This window comes from Salmo salar, chromosome ssa11, assembly GCF_905237065.1.
Source record: "Salmo salar chromosome ssa11, Ssal_v3.1, whole genome shotgun sequence".
In the NCBI taxonomy this organism is placed as follows: Eukaryota; Metazoa; Chordata; class Actinopteri; order Salmoniformes; family Salmonidae; genus Salmo; species Salmo salar.
This window is the reverse complement of record NC_059452.1, coordinates 95,734,888-95,755,346: the sequence shown is the minus strand read 5'-3', so window position 1 is coordinate 95,755,346 and position 20,459 is coordinate 95,734,888. Positions and strand designations below refer to the sequence as shown.

Below are 20,459 nucleotides of genomic sequence, written 5' to 3'. Positions count from 1 at the left end.
ATATTGGGGTTCAAACTCAAAATGTAATACATTTCAACTCCATATCTGACATGGTACTGGTGTCTTCTTTATTTATATAAACCCATAACCATGTGTGTTAGGTGTATACTTTTGTTTCAAAGTAGATTTATTTAAGATTACCAAGAAACCCACTGCAGTAATTTAACACAGCTGATTGATCTCCTGCAGATTAAATATGTACACTGAGCCACCATTTCCAGTGTGTCAGAAAGGGAAAGACACACACCAGGCCGACCATTAACCCTGGAATCTGGATCATACTAAGTCTGACTATGGAGATGCAATGTTTACACATGTATTGAAAAGATAATGAGGAACTTACCTGATGCAGATTTTCTACATTCTCTATTTCTTTGTGTTTCCCTACCAGTCTGTCCCTTTCCTGATTACTTCTAGATCATTTTTCTTTAATGGTGATTGGGTGGTCCTGTTAGAATTGGTGGGATTCTTATCCAATCCTCATGATCGGTGGCTGTGCCTCCAAGAGACGTCTCTCAGCTCCCACCATGGAGCAGAGAACTCGAATCAGGAACAGGGAAGGCTGATTACCCAGAATCTCCATCCCTATACTCCTCTCCACTGTGGGGTAAAAGAACAAGAGCACCGCTGATAATCCAGGAGGTTTTCTCTGGCATCAGACAAGAGACTGATAAATGGCTGGGTATCTTCTCTCTCTGTAAGAAGGGGTGTCTGTGGTGTTCTAGCTCTGTTCTGTTATCCTGCGCTCGTCTCACCCCACACAGGTTGCAGTGCTCTGCTCACTCCTCCCTGATTGGTGTAGCGGCAGGGCCGGGGGCTCGCCGTGCGTTTGCCGCGGTTGTCATGGTGTCGAGCGGAGTGTGGTCACAGCGGCAGCTGCGGCAGATGCCCTTCTCCAACCCCTCTCTGTCTCTGTCAAAACTGCCAGCTCCTCCCCTCCTGCTGTCTGTCTTTCTGTCTGTCCTTACATCAGACTCCCCGCTTTGCTTTCTCGCTCTCTTTTCTCACGCTCGTCTTTCTCAAACCTCCCTCCCTCTCTCCCCGTCGATCTGTCTCCCCTCCTTATCACTTCTACACCAGCCTCCTCTCCCCCACTCATTCATCTTCAGTATCTGCTTGTATAGGGGCTGTTGATGTCAGCTTTTCTCTCGCTGCTCCCTAAATTGCAGGTGAAATTAGTCATCCGAGGCTAATCAAGGATCAAGGGATTTTACATGGCTTTACCCCTTCCTGCTCGTCGCCACCAATCCTACAGAGTTTAGTTTATACTTCTGCAGTTCAACATTTACATGCATAATCAATACATGAACCTGTATGGAGTGTAATGTAGACTACCTTGTGTTGTATCTAACCAGACTGTAATTGTGCTACCCTAATTGTGTTAATTGAATGGAGCCCCATGTATTCTGGTGACTCTCCATATGGATCGAGACCCATTGTGGGGATAAATGGAGAACCTTTGGAATGACTATAGGAGAGAGGATATGTGCCAGCGATGTGCTCAGCCTCATGGAAAGCAAGACAGGCGAGCAGAGAGTGAGGGGAGCATTGATTCACTGTGGTGTTCATTTTCCCCAGTCAGATGACATTACCTATACAGGAATGGCTGGATTGTGGCACTGCAGACGACACACACTGCAGACAACACACACAGCAGACGTCACACACTGCAGACGACACACACTGCAGACGACACACACTGCAGACGACACACACTGCAGACGACACACACTGCAGACGACACACACTGCAGACGACACACACTGCAGACGACACACACAGCAGACGACACACACAGCAGACGACACACACAGCAGACGACACACACTGCAGACGACACACACTGCAGACGACACACACAGCAGACGACACACTGCAGACGACACACTGCAGACGAGGTGCTCTAATAAATGCTCTGATACATTTTGTGTGTGGTGAGTGTGTGTGTGTGTGTGTGTCTAACTACTTACTATGCCCATTTACTAGAAACAATAACAGGCCAACTTAGATTCCGTGTGTCGCTGGCATACCATTATCATTCTGAAAAACATGACTGGTTTTAATAAGAATGCAAATGTAACGCCAGCAGGTATTCACAAGATGAAAAGATCTGAGGATGTCCCACACTGCTTCACTTCAACAAAAAGGAATTATTTTGTTGTTCTTCGAAAGACGCCTGATTGATTACCCATATTAACGATTATCATCGAACATCTGTATCACATAGGGATTATTTGACAGCCTAAATCCTGCTCAGACAATATCCCTGGTTAGTCTGCAATCCAGTCAACCACACCTAATCAATAGAGTGATTCAGTGAATTACTTGATGAATTTAGAAAATCCTATAATTAGAAATTGGCAATGTGGGTTAGTCATCAAGATGCAGCCTGGCCTGTGGCTAAACTCTCTTCCCCATAGTGCTGTTTCCTCATCTCTGCTCCTTTGATGGCGTGTGGGTCTTGACATCCATAATGGATATGATGAGTCTGTTCTCTAATTTATTCCTACAGAAATAAATCCTGCATGATGTGGCTTTTCATGTTTCTCTTCGTTTGTCTGAGGCAGGAAAGAATTGTGTCAGTAAACAAAGAGAGGGGGGGGTGTAGCTTGGTCTTGGTTGATCAAGTTTGATTATTAGATTGTTATTTAAATTAGGCAAAAGACATGGCTCTATATATTGTCAGGAAAAACATCTGAATACAGGTATTTAAATAACCAAAGAAAATATTTGGGGCACGAATCAGAAAAGGGACGACAAAAAGAAGAGAGCGAGAGCTGCTCAATTCTGAGAGGGCGGGGACAAGAGATCATACTGCCACAATTGGCATATGCTGTCATGGGTGCACAGAAGCTCTCCCTCGTTCTCTCTCGTCTACACTGGTTTAGAGGGGTTGGTGTATCTGGGAATATTAAGCAGCTTGTGGCCAAGAGCAGACAGATTTTAAGAGGTTAAGATTACAGGAGGGAGATTTGTTTGATAAATGATCTTCTTATGTTGGACGAATGTTTATGTTGATTGTGAGCTATTATGGCACAGTCTGTTGGACAAATTATGTTTGTGTAATATGCCCACGTGTGACTGAGCAATGATATACTTTTAGATAACCATTCCAAACCAATGCACAATGAACGATTTTCCAACAGAGAGTGGTATATCCAGGAAGTAAGTGTGGTGATGTAACCAAATATAAAATATAAACCTGCTAGGTAGGTCACAACACGCCAAATGGCTAAATGTATGATATGTATATTTAAATGAGCCAGCAACAACATGAAATACCCGTAGTGCTGTTTCTGGTTTTACTGTAAGTCACAGTCAAAGTCTCTTAAATTGTCATTTGAGCTGTGATGTGCACTGGTTACCCAGGTTTCACTCCTGTGTGTACTGACCAAACAGGCCCCAGGAGTACAGACGGATACCCAGGAAATCTGGGACGGTAATGACAGAAGGCCCAGGGATCAATAGAGCCATTACACACTGCAGCTAGCTGACAGCAGCACTGTCTCACTCTGATGGCCTCTCAGCACACACACTACCGAAACAACCGAGGGCTTTCTGAGATCATCAGTATCAAACATATGTTTCAATATGGTCCTCCCAGGACGACACTGGCCATGTGAGACAGAGGAGGAGAAAATTGATCACTGAGGCCAGGTTCTAATCCCTTGTTTAGGTATGCCTGCGCCCATGTCCTGGTAACCTTCCTGGTAACCTCCCTGGTAACCTAATGTAGCAGGCATAAAATAAACGCCTGAAACTACTGTAGCCTAAAAGAGGATATGGCTTCTCTCATCAGAGCCACAACTTGTAGACGTGTTAACGTGCTGCTGTGTGGTTTGTTGTTAACGTGCTGCTGTGTGGTTTGTTGTTAACGTGCTGCTGTGTGGTTTGTTGTTAACGTGCTGCTGTGTGGTTTGTTGTTAACGTGCTGCTGTGTGGTTTGTTGTTAACGTGCTGCTGTGTGGTTTGTTGTTAACGTGCTGCTGTGTGGTTTGTTGTTAACGTGCTGCTGTGTGGTTTGTTGTTAACGTGCTGCTGTGTGGTTTGTTGTTAACGTGCTGCTGTGTGGTTTGTTGTTAACGTGCTGCTGTGTGGTTTGTTGTTAACGTGCTGCTGTGTGGTTTGTTGTTAACGTGCTGCTGTGTGGTTTGTTGTTAACGTTTCTTTGCTACCTGCCAACTTTACGGTTTTGACTTTTTAATTACCGTTTTATATATATTTTTTCCCCTCGCTCAACTTTTTTCATTCAACTTTTTCACCACGGACACTTTATCTGGACATGGTTATACACAACCTCCACCAGCCGAAGCTAAGTAGAAACATTAACATTATGCCTTCTAATTACAGTCGCTATACTCATAATATACAGGAGAACGATCGCCTTATGGCGAGGATAGCTGTGCTGCAAGCCCAGCTTCAGACGCAATTGTTGGCACGGGTAATTTCAATGTAGGAAAGGATGAAACAGCGTCTGTGCCACCAGTAAGTACAGATAACGTTAGTAGTATAAATCCCCTCGCACGGTCCCCGCAGCCGGATAACTTTCTCATGGCTTCTGGAAGGAAATGCTGTAGGAATGCTCAACCGGTGTCGCTCATTCAGACGACAGAAACTTTCAACCGGTTCTCCCCATTAAGCAACGAGTCGGAGTCAGAGTCCGAGTCTTCTCTGGTCTCTACTCCTCCCGTTACGGGGTCTGAGACGCGGAAGCCTCCCACCATTAGCTCTGACAAATTGAACACCCTAGTCATTGGCGACTCCATTACCTGCAGTATTAGACTTAAAACGAATCATCCAGCAATCATACACTGTTTACCAGGGGGCAGGGCTACCGACGTTAAGGCTAATCTGAAGATGGTGCTGGCTAAGGCTAAAACTGGCGAGTGTAGAGAGTATAGGGATATTGTTATCCACGTCAGCACCAACGATGTTAGGATGAAACAGTCGGAGGTCACCTAGCGCAACATAGCTTCAGCGTGTAAATCAGCTAGAAATACGTGTCGGCATTGAGTAATTGTCTCTGGCCCCCTCCCAGTTAGGGGGAGTGATGAGCTCTACAGCAGAGTCTCACAACTCAATCACTAGTTGAAAACTGTTTTCTGCCCCTCCCAAAAGATAGAATCTGTAGATAATTGGCCCTCTTTATGGGATTCACCCACAAACAGGACCAAGCCTGGCCTGCTGAGGGGTGCTCTCATCTTATCTATGAACATAGACAGGGCTCTAACTCCTCTAGATCCACAATGAGATAGGGTGCAGGCCAGGCAGCAGGCTGTTAGCCACCCTGCCAGCTTACTGGAGTCTGCCACTAGCATAGTCAGTGTAGTCAGCTCAGCTATCCCCATTGAGACCGTGTCTGTGCCTCATCTACAGTTGAAGTCGGAAGTTTACAAATACATTTAAAAACTCAGTTTTTCACAATACCTGACATTTAATCCTAGTAAAAATGCCCTGTCTTAGGTCAGTTAGGATCACCACTTTATTTTAAGAATGTGAAATGTCAGAATTATAGTAGAGAGAATGATTTATTTCAGCTTTTATTTCTTTCATCACATTTCCAGGGGGTCAGAAGTTTACATACACTCAAATAGTATTTTTAAGTCGCTCTGGATAAGAGCGTCTGCTAAATGACGTAAATGTAAATGTAAATGTATTTGGTAGCATTGCCTTTTAATTGTTTAACTTGGGTCAAAGGTTTCGGGTAGCCTTCCACAGGCTTCCCACAATAAGTTGGCCGAATTTTGGCCCATTCCTCCTGACAGAGCTGGTGCAACTCAGTCAGGTTTGTAGGCCTCCTTGCTCGCACACACTTTTTCAGTTCTGCCCACAAATGTTCTATAGGATTGAGGTCAGGGCTTTGTGATGGCCACTCCAATACCTTGACTTTGTTGTCCTTAAGCCATTTTGCCACAACTTTGGAAGTATGCTTGGGGTCATTGTTCATTTGGAAGACCCATTTGCGACCAAGCTTATGTCTTGAGATGTTGCTTCAATATATACACATACTTTTCCTTCATCATAATGCCATCTATTTTGTGAAGTGCACTAGTCCTTCCTGTAGCAAAGCACCCCCACCACATGATGCTGCCACCCCCGTGCTTCACGGTTGGGATGGTGTTCTTCGGCTTGCAAGCGTCCCCCTTTTTCCTCCAAACATAACGATGGTCATTATAGCCAAACAGTTCTATTTTTGTTTCATCAGACCAGAGGACATTTCTCCATTTGTCCCCATGTGCAGTTGCAAACCGTAGTCTGTCTTTTTATGGCGGTTTTGGAGCAGTGGATCCTTCCTTGCTGAGTGGCCTTTCAGGTTATGTCGATATAGGACTTGTTTTACTGTGGATATAGATAATTTTGTACCTGTTCCTCCAGCATCTTCACAAGGTCCTTAGCTGTTGTTCTGGGATTGATTTGTACTTTTCGCACCAACGTACTGTAATGACCTGACTAGATCATGAAGGAACAATTGTCCAGACAGAGGATGGAGTTAACGAATGGACGGTTTATTAACCCAACTTAACACAGGCTACTGTTTGGCCGTAGCCCACGCCAAATAAATGAAAGGTACACTACAAACCAACCGTGACCTTCTCTTGTGAAGCCCAGACGTAAGAGAGAGAACAATGGCTAAACCCGGTCTTAACTTCCAATGCTCCATCCCCCTGCCCAACCCCCCTTCACGCCACTCCGCCAACCACCAGGCTGCCCGGTATCCGAACATTCCAGGCAATCCAGTGATTGGCAGATAGCAGGTTGATTGGCATGACCCCGCGAACACTGGTAAGTACGACACAACCCACTAATAGCCTAACACATAACCCACAACTGTCTGTACGGGTCGCTACAGTACATTCATCTCTAGGAGACAGAACACGTCTCTTTCCTGAACGGTATGACAGCTGCGTGGTCCCATGGTGTTTATACTTGCGTACTGTTGTTTGTACAGATGAACGTGGTACCTTCAGGCGTTTGGAAATTGCTCCCAAGGATGAAACAGACTTGTGGAGGTCTACAATTGTTCTTCTGAGGTCTTGGCTGATTTCTTTTGATTTTCCCATGATGTCAAGCAAAGAGGCACTGAGTTTGAAGGTAGGCCTTGAAATACATCCACAGGTACACCTCCAATTGACTCAAATGATGTCAATTAGCCTATCAGAAGCTTCTAAAGCCATGACATCATTTTCTGGAATTTTCCAAGCTGTTTAAAGGCACAGTCAACTTAGTGTATGTAAACTTCTGACCCACCGGAATTGTGATACAGTGAATTATAAGTGAAATAATCTGTCTGTAAACAATTGTTGGAAAAATTACTTGTGTCATGCACAAAGTAAATGTCCTAACCGACTTGCCAAAACTATGGTTTGCTAACAAGAAATGTGTGGAGTGGTTGAAAAATGAGTTTTAATGGCTCCAACCTAAGTGTATGTAAACGTCCGACTTCAACTGTAGGTTGGGCAAAACTAAACATGACGGTGTTCGCTTTAGCAATCTCACTTGAATAAAGACCTCCTCCATTCCTGTCATTATTGAAAGAGATTGTGATACCTCACATCTCAAAATAGGGCTACTTAAATGTTAGATCCCTCACTTCCAAGGAAGTTATAGTCAATAAACGAATCACTGATCATAATCTTTATGTGATTGGCCTGACTGAAACATGGCTTAAGCCTGATGAATTTACGATGTTAAATGAGGCCTCTCCTCCTGGTTACACTAGTGACCATATTCCCTGTGCATCCCGCAAAGGCGAAGGTGTTGCTAACATTTACGATAGCAAATTTCAATTTCCGAAAAAAAAATGACTGCGTTTTGGTCTTTTGAACTTCAACTCATGAAATCTATGCAGCCTACTCAATCACTTTTTATAGCTACTGTTTACAGGCGTCTTGGGCCGTATACAGCGTTCCTCACTGAGTTCCTTGAATTCCTATTGGACCTTGTAGTCATGGCAAATAATATTCACATTTTTGGTGACTTTAATATTCACATGGAAAAGTCCACAGACCCACTCCAAAATGCTTTCGGAGCCATCATCGACTCAGTGGGTTTTGTCCAACATGTCTCTGGACCTACTCACTGCCACAGTCACACTCTGGACCTAGTTTTGTCCTGTGGAATAAATATTGTGGATCTTAATGTTTTTCCTCATAATCCTGGACTATCAGACCACCATTTTATTACATTTGCAATCGCAACAAATAATCTGCTCAGACCCCAACCAAGGATCATCAAAAGCCGTGCTATAAATTCTCGGACAACCCAAAGATTACAGACTCCTTCCACCTACCCAAGGACGTTAGAGTACAAAAATCGGTTAACCTGTTAGGGCTAGGGGGCAGTATTTACACGGCCGGATAAAAAACGTACCCGATTTAATCTGGTTATACTGTAGAGAAACTAAAATATGCATATAATTATTGGCTTTGGATTATGACCATTCCTTGGGCTTCTTGACTCTTTTTATTGAAAACTTAGGATCTTTGCTGTAACGTGACGCTTCCTACGGCTCCCATAGGCTCTCAGAACTCGGGAAAAAGCTGAATGATGTCGAGGCAGCCCCTGGCTGAAAAACATTAGCGCCTTTGGTAAGTGGTCTATCAGAGGACAATGAGACTGAGGCGCGTGCACGAGGCGACCCCATGTTTTTATTTTCTCTTTGTACTAAAACACAGATTCCCGGTCGGAATATTATCGCTTTTTTACGAGAAAAATGGCATAAAAATGGATTTTAAACAGCGGTTGACATGCTTCGAAGTACGGTAATGGAATATTTAGAATTTTTTTGTCACGAAACGCGTTGGGCGCATCACCCTTCTTTACACTTCGGATAGTGTCTTGAACGCACGAACAAAACAGAGGATATTTGAACATAACTATGGATTATTTTGAACCAAACCAACATTTGTTATTGAAGTAGAAGTCCTGGGAGTGCATTCTGACGAAGAACAGCAAAGGTAATAACATTTTTCTTATAGTAAATCTGACTTTGGTGAGGGCTAAACTTGGTGGGTGTCTAAATAGCTAGCCCTGTGATGCCGGGCTATCTACTTAGAATATTGCAAAATGTGCTTTCACCGAAAAGCTATTTTAAAATCGGACATAGCGAGTACATAGAGGAGTTCTGTATCTATAATTCTTTAAATAATTGTTATGTTTTTTGTGAACGTTTATCGTGAGTAATTTAGTAAATTCACCGGAAGTTTGCGGGGGGTATGCTAGTTCTGAACGTCACATGCTAATGTAAAAAGCTGTTTTTTGATATAAATATGAACTTGATTGAACAAAACATGCATGTATTGTATAACATAATGTCCTAGGCATGTCATCTGATGAAGATCATGTGACATTATATGCTAGCTTGAAAAATGGGTGTCTGATTATTTCTGGCTGGGTACTCTGCTGACATAATCTAATGTTTTGCTTTTGTTGTAAAGCCTTTTTGAAATCGGACAGTGTGGTTAGATTAACGAGAGTCTTGTCTTTAAAATGGTGTAAAATAGTCATATGTTTGAGAAATTGAAGTAATAGCATTTCTAAGGTATTTGAATAACGCGCCACAGGATTCCACTGGCTGTTACGTAGGTGGGACGATTTCGTCCCACCTTCCCTAGAGAGGTTAACCACCTAACTGAGGAACTAAATGTAACATTGCATAATACCCTAGATGCAGTCGCACCCCTAAAAACAAAAAAGCATTTGTCATAAGAAACTAGCTCCCTGGTATACAGAAAATACCCGAGCCCAGAATCAAGCTTCCTGAAAATTGGAACGGAAATGGCGCTACACCAAACTGGAAGTCTTCCGACTAGCTTGGAAAGACAGTACCGTGCAGTATCGAAGAGCCCTCACTGCTCTTCGATCATCCTATTTTTCCAACTTAATTGAGGAGAAGAAGAACAATCCCAAAAATGTTGTGATACTGTCGCAAAGCTAATGAAAAAGCAGCATTCCCCAAGAGAGGATGGCTTTCATTTCAGCTATGATAAATTCATGAACTTCTTTGACAAAATCATGATCATTAGAAAGCAAATTACAGACTCTTTAAATCTGCGTATTTCTCCAAAGCTCAGTTGTCCTGAGTCTGCACAACACTGCCAGGACCTAGGATCAAGGGAGACACATTGATGAAAAAAGTATTGGCCTCTAAACCTTCAGGCTGTATATTGGACCCTATTCCAACTAAACTACTGAAAGAGCTGCTTCCTGTGCTTGGCCCTCCTATGTTCCTGTGCTTGGCCCTCCAACAGATGTGTCCCAAACTCACTAAAAGTGGCAGTAATAAAGTCTCTCTTGAAAAAGCCAAACCTTGTCCCAGAAAATATAAAAACTCTCGGCCTATATCGAATCTCCCATTCCTCTCAAAAAAAGAAGCTGTTGCACAACAACTCACTGCCTTCCTGAAGACAAACAATGTATACGAAACGCTTCAGTCTGGTTTTAGACCCCATCATAGCACTGAGGCTGCACTTGTGAAGGTGGTAAATGACCTTTTAATGGCTTCAGACCAAGCCTCTATTGTTTTCACTATATATTTTACCTCTAAGTGATGTCATTCGGAAAAATAAATAAAATTAAAGTTTATTTGTCACGTGCGCCGAATACAACAGGTGTAGTAGACCTTAAAGTGAAATGCTTACTTACAGGCTCTTACCAACAGTGCAAAAAAGGTATTAGGTGAACAATAGGTAAGTAAAGAAATAAAAACAACATTAAAAATACAGTGAAAAATAACAGTAGCGAGGCTAAATACAGTAGCGAAGCTATAACAGTAGCGAGGCTACATACAGGCACCGGTTAGTCGGGCTGATTGAGGTAGTATGTACATGTAGATATGGTTAAAGTGACTATGCATATATGATAAACAGAGAGTAGCAGTAGCATAAAAGAGGGGTTGGCGGGTGGTGGGACACAATGTAGATAGCCCGGTTAGCCAATGTGCGGGGGCACTGGTTGAAGTCAGGCCACTTGAGGTAGTATGTACACGAATGTATAGTTAAAGTGACTATGCATATATGATAAACAGAGGGTAGCAGCAGCGTAAAAGAGGGGTTGGGGGGGCACACAATGCAAATACTCCAGGTAGCCATTTGATTACTTGTTCAGGAGTCTTATGGCTTGGGGGTAAAAACTGTTGAGAAGCCTTTTTGTCCTAGACTTGGCACTCCGGTACCGCTTGCCATGCAGTAGTAGAGAAAACAGTCTATGACTGGGGTGGCTGGGGTCTTTGACAATTTTTAGGGCCTTCCTCTGACACCGCCCGAGCAATTGCCGTACCAGGCAGTGATGCAACCAGTCAGGATGCTCTCAATGTTGCAGCTGTAGAACCTTTTGAGGATCTGAGGACCCATGCCAAGTCTTTTTAGTTTCCTGAGGGGGAATAAGCTTTGTCGTGCCCTCTTCACGGCTGTCTTGGTGTGTTTGGACCATTCTAGTTTGTTGGTGATGTGGACACCAAGGAACTTGAAGCTCCCAACCTGCTCCACCACAGCCCGTCGATGGGAATGGGGGCATGCTTGGTCCTCCTTTTCCTGTAGTCTTCCTTTTCCATAATGTTAACTTTCATTGCTATGCGGACGATACACAGCTGTACATTTCAATGAAACATGGTGAAGATCCAAAATTGCCCTCCCTAGAAGCCTGTGTTTCAGACATAAGGAAGTGGATGGCAGCAAATGTTTTACTTTTAAACTCGGACAAAACAGAGATGCTAGTTCTAGGTCCCAAGAAACAAAGAGATATTCTGTTGGATCTGACAATTAATCTTGGTTGTACAGTCATCTCAAATACAAATGTGAAGGACCTCGGCGTTACTCTAGAACCTGATCTCTCTTTTGATGAACATATCAAGAATATTTCAAGGACAGCTTTTTTCCATCTTCGTAAAATTTCAAAATTATGAAACTTTCTGTCTTAAAATGATGCAGAAAAATGTATCCATGCTTTTGTCACTTCTAGATTAGACTATTGCAATGCTCTACTTTCCGGCTACCCTGATTAGGCACTAAATAAACTTCAGTTAGTGCTAAACAAGGCTGCTAGAATCTTGACTAGAACCAAAACATTTGATCATATAACTCCAGTGCTAGCCTCTATACACTGGCTTCCTGTTAAGGCTACAGCTGATTTCAAGGTTTTACTCCTAACCTGCAAAGCATTACCTATCTTCCGATTTGGTCCTGCCATACATACCTACACGTACGCTATGGTCACAAGACGCAGGCCTCCTTACTGTCCCTAGAATCTCTAAGCAAACAGCTGGAGGCAGGGCTTTCTGCTATAGAGCTCCATTTTTATGGAATGGTCTGCCTATCCATGTGAGAGACACAGATTCGGTCTCAACCTTTAAGTTTTTATGGACAGGGGGCAGTATTTTCACAGCCGGATAAAAAACGTACCCGATTTAATCTGGTTATTACTCCTGCCCAGAAACTAGAATATGCATATAACTAGTAGCTGTGGATAGAAAACACTCCAAAGTTTCTAAAACTGTTTGAATGGTGTCTGTGAGTATAACAGAACTCAAATGGCAGGCCAAAACCTGAGAAGATTCTGTATAGGAAGTACCCTGTCTGACCATTTCTTGGCCTTCTTTGTCATCTCTAACCAAAACAAAGGATCTCTGCTGTAACGTGACACTTCCTAAGGCTCCCATAGGCTCTCAGAAGGCGCCAGAATGTTGAATGATGACTTTGCAGCCCATGGCTGAAAAACAGTAGCGCAAGTGGTCGATCTGAGAACAATGAGAGGGGTGGGCGCGTGCACGTGAAGAGTCCATTTTAGATTATCAGTCTTTGAACGAAAACAACGTCTCCCGGTCGGAATATTATCACTATTTTACGAGAAAAATCGCATAAAAATTGATTTTAAACAGCGTTTGACATGCTTTGAAGTACGGTAATGGAATATTTTGACATTTTTTGTCACGATACGCGTCCACGCGTCACCCTTCGTTACCCTTCAGATAGTGTCTTGAACGCACGAACAAAACGCCGCTATTTGGATATAACTATGGATTATTTGGGACCAAACCAACATTTGTTGTTGAAGTAGAAGTCCTGGGAGTGCATTCTGACGAAGAACAGCAAAGGTAATCCAATTTTTCTTATAGTAAATCTGAGTTTGGTGAGTACCAAACTTGGTGGGTGTCAAAATAGCTAGCCCGTGATGGCGAGCTATCTACTCAGAATATTGCAAAATGTGCTTTCACCGAAAAGCTATTTTAAAATCGGACACCGCGATTGCATAAAGGAGTTCTGTATCTATAATTCTTAAAATAATTGTTATGTTTTTTGTGAACGTTTATCGTGAGTAATTTAGTAAATTCACCGGAAGTGTTCGGTGGGAATGCTAGTTCTGAACGTCACATGCTAATGTAAAAAGCTGGTTTTTGATATAAATATGAACTTGATTGAACAAAACATGCATGTATTGTATAACGTAATGTCCTAGGAGTGTCATCTGATGAAGATCATCAAAGGTTAGTGCTGCATTTAGCTGTGGTTTTGTTTTTTGTGACATTATATGCTAGCTTGAAAAATGGGTGTCTGATTATTTCTGGCTGGGTACTCTCCTGACATAATCTTTTGCTTTCGTTGTAAAGCCTTTTTGAAATCGGACAGTGTGGTTAGATAAAGGAGAGTCTCGTCTTTAAAATGCTGTAAAATAGTCATATGTTTGAAAAATTGACGTTTTCGGATTTTGTATTTCGCGCCACGCCCAATCATTGGATATTGGAGCGGTGTTCCGCTAGCGGAACGTCTAGATTTAAGTTTTTATTGAAGACTCATCTCTTCAGTTGGTCCTATGATTGAGTGTAGTCTGGCCCAGGGGTGTGAAGGTGAACGGAAAGGCACTGGAGCGACGAACCACCCTTGCTGTCTCTGCCTGGCCGGTTCCCCTCTCTCCACTGGGATTCTCTGCATCCAACTCTATTACTGGGGCTGAGTCACTGGCTTACTGGTGCTCTTCCATGTTGTCCCTAGGAGGGGTGCGTCACTTGAGTGGGTTGAGTAACTGACGTGATCTTCCTGACCAGGTTGGTGCCCCCCTCGGGTTCGTGCTGTGTGGGAGATCTTCGTGTGCTATACTCGGCCTTGTGGTTGAAGATATCCCTCCAGTGGTGTGGGGGCTGTGCTTTGGCAAAGTGGATGGGGCTATATCCTACCTATTTGGCCCTGTTCGGGGGTATCGTCGGACAGGGCCACAGTGTCTTCTGACACCTCCCGTCTCAGTCTCCAGTATTTATGCTACAATAGTTTATGTGTTGGGGGACTAGGGTCAGTCTGTTATATCTGGAGTATTTCTCCTGTCTTATCCGGTGTCCTGTGTGAATTTATGTATGCTCCCTCTAATTCTTTCTCTCTCTTTCTTCTTCTCTCTCTCTCTTCTCTCGTATGACCTGAGCCCTAGGACCATGCCTCAGGACTACCTGGCCTGATGACTCCTTGCTGTCCCCAGTCCACCTGGTCATGCTGCTGCTCCAGTTTCAACTGTTCTGCCTACGGCTATGGAACCCTGACCTGTTCACTGGACGTGCTACCTTGTCCCGGACCTGCTGTTTTGGACTCTCTCTACCGCACCTGGTGTCTCTAACACTGAATAATCAGCTATGAAAGCCAACTAACATTTACTCCTGAGGTGCTGACCTGTTGCACCCTCAACAACCACTGTAATTATTATTATCTGACTCTGCTGAACGTTTGAACATCTTGGCCGTGTTCTGTTATAATCTCCACCCGGCACAGCCAGAAGAGGACTGGGCACCCCTTAGAGCCTGTTTCCACTCTAGGTTTCTTCCTAGGTTCCAGCCTTTCTAGGGAGTTTTTCCTAGCCACCGTGCTTCTACATCTGCATTGCTTGCTGTTTGGGGTTTTAGGCTGGGTTTCTGTACTGCACTTTGTGACATCGGCTGATGTAAAAAGGGCTTTATAATTAAATTTGATTGATTGATCACCACTTCGCTGGCACCTCTCCAAACTTCCATTGACGTCTTTCGAGAAACAGTCAACAGTAATGGGCCACGCTTCATTAGACTAGAAGGTTTCTCCACTGACAACACAGAGCAGATTTCCGAGCTAGAGGCTCTCATATGAAAATGGCCAACACAGCTCTACTTTCCAAGGTAGATTTGTTGGAGAATTATACAAGAACGGAAAATATCTGGATCGTTGGCGTCATGGAGGGAATTGAGACTGGAGTCAACCCTGTGAAATTTGTCTCCGACATGCTGATATACAGTTGAAGTCAGAAGTTTACATACACTTAGGTTGGAGTCATTAAAACTCATTTTTCAACCACTCCACACATTTCTTGTCAACAAACGATAGTTTTGGCAAGTCGGTTAGGACATCTTCTTTCTGCTGCATGACATCTACTTTCTGCAAGTAATTGTTTCAACAATTGTTTTATTGATTATTTCACTTATAATTCACTGTATCACAATTCCAGTGGGTCAGAAGTTCACATACACTCAGTTGACTGTGCCTTTAAACAGCTTGGAAAATTCCAGAAAATGATGTCCTGGTTTTAGAAGCTTCTGATAGGCTAATTGACCTCATTTAAGTCAATTGGAGGTGTACCTGTGGATGTATTTCAAGGCCTACCTTCAAACTCAGTGCCTCTTTGCTTGACATCATGGGAAAATCAAAAGAAATCAGCCAAGACCTCAGAAAAACAATTGTAGACCTCCACAAGTCTGGTTCATCCTTGGGAGCAATTTCCAAACGCATGAAGGTTCCACATTCATCTGTACAAACAATAGTACGCAAGTATGAACACCATGGGGCGACGCAGCCGTCACACCGCTCAGGAAGGAGACGCGTTCTGTGTCCTAGAGATGAATGTACTTTAGTGCGAAAAGTGCAAATCAATCCCAGAACAACAGCAAAGGACCTTGTGAAGATACTGGAGGACACAGGTACAAAAGTATCTATATCCACAGTAAAACGAGTCCAATATCGGCTTAACCTGAAAGGCCGCTCAGCAAGGAAGAAGCCACTGCTCCAAAACCGCCATAAAAAAGCCAGACTACAGTTTGCAACTGCACATGGGGACAAAGATCGTACTTTTTGGAGAAATATCCTCTGGTCTGATGAAACAAAAATAGAACTGGTTGGCCATAATGACCATCGTTATGTTTGGAGGAAAAAGGGGGAGGCTTGCAAGCCGAAGAATACCACCCCAACCGTGAAGCATGGGGGTGGCAGCACCATGTTGTGGGGGTGCTTTGCTGCAGGAGGGACTGGTGCACTTCACAAAATAGATGGCATCATGAGGCGGGAAAATTATGTGGATTCATTGAAGCAACATCTCAAGACATCAGTCAGGAAGTTAAGCTTGGTAGCAAATGGGTCTTCAAAATGGACAATGACCCCAAGCATACTTCCAAAGTTGTGGCAAAATGGCTTAAGGACAACAAAGTCAAGGTATTGGAGTGGCCATCACATAGCCCTGACCTCAGTCCCTTAGAACATTTGTCGGCAGAACTGAAAAAGCTTGTGCGAGCAAGGAGGCCTACAAACCTGACTCTGTTACACCAGCTCTGTCAGGAGGGCAAAAATTCATCCAACTTATTGTGGGAAGCTTGTGGAAGGCTACCCGAAACATTTGACCCAAGTTAAACAATTTAAAGGCAATGCTACCAAATACAAATTGAGTGTATGTAAACTTCTGACCCACTGGGAATGAGATGAAAGAAATAAAAGCTGAAATAAATAATTCTCTCAACTATTATTCTGACATTTCACATTCTTAAAATAAAGTGGTGATCCTAACTGACCTAAAACAGGGAATTTTTACTATGATTAAATGTCAGGTATTGTGAAAAACTGAGCTTAAATGTATTTGGCTAAGGTGTATGTAAACTTCCGACTTCAACTGAATCTACCCCAGTCAAGTTTAGGAAGGTATTTCCAAATCTGCCAGTTTATTCGCACTCAAAGGCCAACCTTTCCAATTATATCATCCGGATCAGGTTTGGATGACCTTTTGAAAACACCTTTTCAACTAAATGGACTCATCCCATATTTTTTAGACAATCATGTCCCTTGATAACCCGTCACTTAATAAAATCAGATCTGAGTGGGAAAAGGAACTTGGTGGAGAGATCTCTGATGAAGTCTGGAATTGTGTAAATGGAAGCTCCTCTTGTGCCCTGCTCAGCATTAAACAGTATAAGGCACTTCACCGTATCCATTTCAGTAAGGCCAGACTGGTCAAATTATACCCAAATATTGATGGTACATGTGACAGGTGTAAAAGCTCCTTGGCGGACTTGACTCACCATATCCAGGTCGAGGAGGAACAAAAAGGGGAAAAATGTACAATATCTTTACACTGTGAATAAAAATATTATATATATATAAAAAAATACTACAGTACCTACTATAGAATTCTGTAGTAAACTGTAGTCTACTGTAGAATACTATACTACACACTGTAGTATACATTGATCATGTGTAGTACTTACTATAGGATGTTGTAGTGTACTGTAAATACTACAGTACAGTCTGCAAAAACTCTACAGTGAATACTATAGTATTTAAGAAGTAAGATGGTGCAAATAGAGATGGTCGCCTCACTTCAGGTCCTTAGGAAACTATGCAGTTATTTGTTCTATACATATTATTTCCTACATTGTTAGCCCAGGAAATCCCAAGTGTTATTATATACAGCTGGGAAGAACTATTGGACATAAAAGCGATGACAACTTACCAATATTACGACCTGGAATACGTCTTTCCCGAAGTGGATCCTTTGTTCGGACCTCCACCCTGGACATGGGATCTTATCACAGAGGCCGACCCAAAACAACGCGGTCACCGCAGGAGAAGCAGACGGAGCGGCCTACTGGACAGACTCAGAAGGCGAGCACACCATCCACCGCTCCCGAGCATATTACTCGCCAATGTCCAATCTCTAGATAACAAGGTGGACAAAATTAGGGCACGAGTTGCCTTCCAGAGACACATCAGAGATTGTAACATTCTCTGTTTCACGGAAACATGTCTCACTTGGGATATGTTGTGAGAGTCGGTACAGCCACCCGGTTTCTTCATGCATCGCGCCGACAGAAACAAACATCTCTCTGGTAAGAAGAAGGGCGGGGGTGTGTGCCTTATGATTAACGACTCATGGTGTAATCACAACAACATACAGGAACTTAAATCCTTTTGTTCACCTGACCTAGAATTCCTTACAATCAAATGCCGACCGCATTATCATCCAAGAGAATTCTCTTCGATTATAGTCACAGCCGTGTATATCCCCCCCCTCCCAAGCAGATACCTCGTCGGGCCTGACTGGCAAAATCTGACCATGACTCCATTTTATTGCTCCCAGCCTATAGACAGAAACTAAAACAGGAAACGCCCATGCTCAGGTCCGTCCAACGCTGGTCTGACCGATCGGATTCCACGCTTCAGGATTCGATCACATGGACTGGGATATGTTTCGGATAGTCTCAGACAACAACATTGATGTATACGCTGACTTGGTGAGCAAGTTTATTAGCAAGTGCATCGGAGATGTCGTACCCACTGTGACTATTAAAACATTTCCTAACCAGAAACCGTGAATTGATGGCAGCATTCACACAAAACTGAACGCTCGAACCACCGCTTTTAATCATGGCAAGGCAACTGGAAACATGACCAAATACAAACAGTGCAGCTATTCCCTCTGCAAGGCAATCAAACAAGCAAAGCATCAGTATAGCGACAAAGTAGAGTTGCAATTCAGCGGTTCAAACACAAGATGTATGTGGCAGGGTCTACAGTCAATCATGGATTACAAAAAGAAAACCAGCCCGGTCACGGACATCGACGTCTTGCTCCCAAACAACTTCTTCGCTCGCTTTGAGGACAATACAGAGCCACCGACGCGAACCGATACCAAAGCCTGTGGGCTCCCCTTCTCCGTGGCCAACGTGAGTAAAACATTTAAACGTGTTAACTCTCGCAAGGCTGCCGGCCCAGACGGTATCCCTAGCCACATCCTCAGAGCATGCGCAGACCAGCTGGCTGGTGTGTTTACGGACATATTCAATCAATCCCTATCCCAGTCTGTTGTCCCCACATGCTTCAAGATGGACACCATTGTTCCTGTTTCCAAGAAAGCTAAGGTAACTGAACTAAATAACTATCGCCCCGTTGCACTCACTTCTGTCATCATGAAGTGCTTTGAGAGACTAGGCAAGGAGCATATCACCTCCACCCTACCTGATACCCTAGACCCACTGCAATTTGCTTACCGCCCCAATAGGTCCAGTGACGATGCAATCACCATCACACTGCACACTGCCCTATCCCATCTGGACAAGAGGAATACCAATGTAAGAATGCTGTTCATTGACTACAGCTCAGCATTTAATACCATAGTACCCTCCAAACTCATCATTAAGCTCGAAAACCTGGGTCTCGACCCCGCCCTATGCAACTGGGTCCTGGGCTTTCTGACAGGTCGCCCCCAGGTGGTGAAGGAAGGAAACATCTCCATTTCGCTGATCCTCAAAACTCAAAACCCCACAAGGGTGAGTTCTCAGCCCTCTCCTGTACTCTCTGTTCACCCATGACTGCGTGGCCATGCACGCCTCCAACTCAATCATCAAGTTTGCAGACGACACCTCAGTGGTAGGCTTGATTACCAACAATGAAGAGACGGCCTACAGGGAGGAAGTGAGGGCCCTCGGAGTGTGGTGTCAGGAAAATAACCTCTCACTCAACATCAACAAAACAAAGGAGATGATCGTGGACTTCAGGAAACAGCAGACGGAGCACCCCCCCATCCACATCGACGGGACAGTAGTGGAGAATGCAGAAAGTTTTAAGTTCCTCGGTGTACAGTCGTGGCCAAAAGTTTTGAGAATGACACAAATATTAATTTCAACAAAGTTTGCTGCTTCAGTGTCTTTAGATATTTTTGTCAGATGTTACAATGGAATACTGAAGTATAACTACAAGCATTTCATAAGTGTCAAAGGCTTTTATTGACAATTACATAAAGTTGCTGCAAAGAGTCAATATTTGCAGTGTTGACCCTTCTTTTTCAAGACCTCTGCAATCCGCCCTGACATGCTGTCAATTAACTTCTGGGCCACATCCTGACTGATGGCAGCCCATTCTTGCATAATCAATGCTCGGAGTTTGTCAGAATTTGTTGGGTTTTGTTTGTCCACCCGCCTCTTCAGGATTGACCACAAGTTCTCAATGGGATTAAGGTCTGGGGAGTTTCCTGGCCATGGACCCAAAATATCAATGTTTTGTTCCCCGAGTCACTTAGTTATCACTTTTGCCTTATAGCAAGGGGCTCCATCATGCTGGAAAAGGAATTGTTCATCACCAAACTGTTCTTGGATGGTTGGGAGAAGTTGCTCTCGGAGGATGGGTTGGTACCATTCTTTATTCATGGCTGTGTTCTTTGGCAAAATAGTGAGTTATCTCACTCCCTTGGCTGAGAAG

The 20,459-nt window shown here is 43.6% G+C and overlaps 1 protein-coding gene across 1 annotated transcript in view; it reads right to left on the bottom strand.

The window, feature by feature from the left end:
* LOC106563669 (short transient receptor potential channel 5) overlaps positions 1-1,686 on the bottom strand; it is a 52,261-nt gene extending 50,575 nt beyond the window's left edge. Inside the window, exon 1 of the mRNA XM_045690123.1 lies at positions 344-1,686. The gene's annotated coding sequence lies outside the window, so the exon portion shown is untranslated. The remainder of the gene's footprint in view (positions 1-343) is intronic.
* Between the last annotated feature and the right edge of the window lie 18,773 nt (positions 1,687-20,459).